At 34.1% G+C, this 3422-nt stretch overlaps 1 long non-coding RNA gene across 1 annotated transcript in view; it reads left to right on the top strand.

Annotated features, from left to right (window-relative positions):
* The first annotated feature begins 162 nt into the window (after positions 1-162).
* LOC106527053 (uncharacterized) overlaps positions 163-3422 on the top strand; it is a 17897-nt gene continuing 14637 nt past the window's right edge. The window contains exon 1 of the long non-coding RNA XR_001311332.1: positions 163-189. This is a non-coding gene — a long non-coding RNA (uncharacterized LOC106527053). The remainder of the gene's footprint in view (positions 190-3422) is intronic.

A 3422-nucleotide genomic window follows, 5' to 3' on the forward strand; every position in this document is an offset into this window, starting at 1 on the left:
GTGTTGGGACATTCTTTTGAACAGTGGTTTTGCCTGAAACTCTCAGACTGAAGAAGTCTCTTGGAGGAGAGACGAAACGTTTCATTAGAGAAGAACCCGTCCAGAAGACCTATACAATTTTTTTCTTTTTGATTTTTTACCTGGATTACTGAGATGCATCAGGACAAACACAGGAGGCATAACATAAAGGTAAGTGATTTTATTTAGTGCTGGTTTCTGGTCTTCTGAAGGGATCTGGAAGAAGGTAAGGGTAGAKGTTAATGATCTTGGTTCTGAGTCGAATATAATTGATGATGAAACAATGCCTCTTCTTTTCCTTACAGATTTGTAAAAAAATAGAACATGTTCTTATACTCTTTTAGATCTAATACAAGTTATTAATAATAAGTGAATGTTTGAGTGATAATTGTGAGTCATTCAAAACCCGCTGTGGACTGATAAGGGGTGGTTTTATTCAGCATTACCAGCAGCCAGCTAATCAGTGACCAGAACCAGGAAATACACATTGATTTACCATCATCTTCACATCCTGACCCCTCCTCATGACAGTGTCTTCAAGGGGCAGGCTATTTCTACACGGAGTCAAGACATCACACATTCATTCCTCACCACTAATGTTCGATCACAGTTCTTTTTATGTGTTGTAAGTGTTAAAACAGGCATGTATCTAACCAAAAGCCTCCTGAGTCTGTGAAACCCTTATCAAGAGCCCCACAACCCAGTCTGCACATAAAATCATCAGTTCATGCAGAAATAACCACTTTATAAAAAGGTATTACTGTTCACATAAGAAAAAAAAACTATGTGAGGTTTCTTTATAAATCAGTGGATGAATGGCTAATAAATTTATTCAATTTCCCTCCTTCACATAAATCGTTTATGTGAAAATATATAGAAATTTACGATTTGCAGTAAAAGCAAATAATTTAAAAATGAAAGCAATAATAAAGGTGAAAGTGCAATTACAAAATAATTCTGGTATGGTATTATAAATAACAGTTAAAATATAATTAGAACAGCCATATGTTGTAAACAAAAAAACATTATCAGATTCAAAATCAGAAATAATTTATTGAGCCCAGAGGAAAAGGACAGTTATTCAAGTAATTTTAATTCAAGAATAAATATAAACATTGGATTAAAAAAATAAAACAAAATGTGTACACTTTAAGGAGAAAAAGCCTTATGAAATATGTACAGTATGTTTACTATCGTGTACACTGTATGAAAAAATAAACCTTAAGGAATAAACACAATATAAAACAAAAGTGTAGACAGTATCGTTAAGTGCAAAGTATTGTACATAAATAAATAAAATTGTGCCAGATGAGTGGATACTAAAAAAAATGTCCCAGATAAGATATTATAGGATGATATAAAATGAGATGATGTTATGAAGTGTTGTTTGAATAATATACTTGATTAAAATAAATTGCACAGATTGATGGGATAAAGCAACAGATGAGGTTTCACATGTTTTAGGGATGAGTTATAGAGTTTGATGGAAAAATATTCGCTGCAGTCTTGTTCAAAAGCTTGTTCAAGTGGTTTTGCTGTAAGAAACTGTAAATAATAATTTTATAAAAANGCATAATCTTTTATGAATCAACTTGAACTCATCTGAATGTTCCCTTATTGTGTCACTCTTCAATTTGCACAGTCAAAATATTAAAGTAATGAGAAAAACCTTGGTAAAAATTTCTCTCATAACTTTGTTATGAGAAGATGTAGAGAGGCTTATTTAACATAAGTCACTCCCCTACAACACCAAACAATAAACGAACAAGGAATTGAACTAAGAATATAGCAGCGGGATAAGTGGAAAATGGAGACAACTGTGAAGATTACAAGTAGAGACTGGTGTGAAAGAAAGAGGAGGAAATCAGAAAAGACTGAGGAGTAAGATGGAAACATGGGAAACACAAGACAAACACTAGAGAAAGGCAAAGCACAAGACAAAGACCACAGCTCCTCACAGAAATGAATGATGATAATGTGTCTTTTTAAACTTTATATTCTTTCTTCATTCATTAGGTTATGTATGTCCTGAAAGTTACATAAAATATGATTTGGARAATGTAATTTAAAACATTGAATTGACAGAAAATGACCCTCAGGTTCGACCAACTTTAGAATTTTGCCCCCTTGTGTAGCTGAGTTTGACATTCCTGCAGATTCTTGTGTTAGAGTAAGTTACAGTTTTTGCTTGCTCACATCTTAAAATGTTAAATTGAGCCTTTGTTTATATAACCATACAGTGAAAAAAATTCCCAAAGTGTTTTTAAATAATTATTCCTTAATATTTGTAATTATTTACCATATTGCAATACAAAAGTATTTCATGCTAATCCTACATTTTTTTCTAAATTTTTATATGTAAAAAATGGGTCGGTCCTGGCCATTATAAACTCCCAGGCTGAAAAGTTTTCCCACTCCACCCCTGGTCAGGAAGGACAGATCTGTACTGAACAGAAGCCCTTTGGGCAGGAAAAGATCAGCTCCATGTGTGCAGATACTCAACTTTCTGATCTTGTCAGAGACCTGAGTGGCTGACAGAAAACTGGCGTCTTGTTTTGTTTACTAAAACAAAAAGGATCATCCTGTTGTTCTTCATTTCTGTTAATCTCCATCCTGGTCCCCATTGATTTCATGTTTGCTTGCCATATTTTCTTACACCTGATTTTAAAGGCGCGTGTTTTGTATAGATTTATTTTTCGTAAAATCCAGCAGTAGAAAATTGTTAAGACAGAAGTGTCAAACTCATTTTCACTGAGGGCCACATGAGCATTATGGATGTATTAAAGGGCCAGATATTAATTATGACATTTAACTTCAACTAAACACAAAACATGTTCCTCGTCTTGTTGCTACCGCTGAGCACAGCTAACAAACAATAACTGGGCTCTATCTGGTATTTCCTGCATAGAAACAGCATTTTACACATTCTCTTATAATCACTGAAGATTACTGTGTGTACCACTGACTAAATGTGAAATAAATAATACAGAAATTCTTTTGAAAGTATAAGGAAGAAAAAGTTGGCAAACACGAGGAGCACTATTGCGCAGGTGTAAGATGCAGACGTGTTAGCTTGCACTTTCTGCGACTTTAAATAATATGCTAAATGTCATGACATAAGTGTGAGGATTTAGTAGGAACAGACCCAGGGCGCAGGCAGGTTAAAAAAAGGAACAAAAAGATTTATTAAATAACAGAAAATGCTGTTGAGGCAGCTCAAAAATCACTTACAGGTTCTCAAAAAACACAGGCACAAGGGAGACAAAGCTCAGGGACAAAACACAATGATCCGACACAAGACTGAGACAGGACAGGGCTTAAAGAGTAACTTACCCCAAAATTAACTTTTTTTAGCTGATAAACTGTCTAGAATGTGTCTAAAATGTTATATAGTACTGTTTCTG

The sequence above is a fragment of the Austrofundulus limnaeus genome, unplaced genomic scaffold, assembly GCF_001266775.1.
Source record: "Austrofundulus limnaeus strain Quisiro unplaced genomic scaffold, Austrofundulus_limnaeus-1.0 Scaffold307, whole genome shotgun sequence".
Classification (NCBI taxonomy): Eukaryota; Metazoa; Chordata; class Actinopteri; order Cyprinodontiformes; family Rivulidae; genus Austrofundulus; species Austrofundulus limnaeus.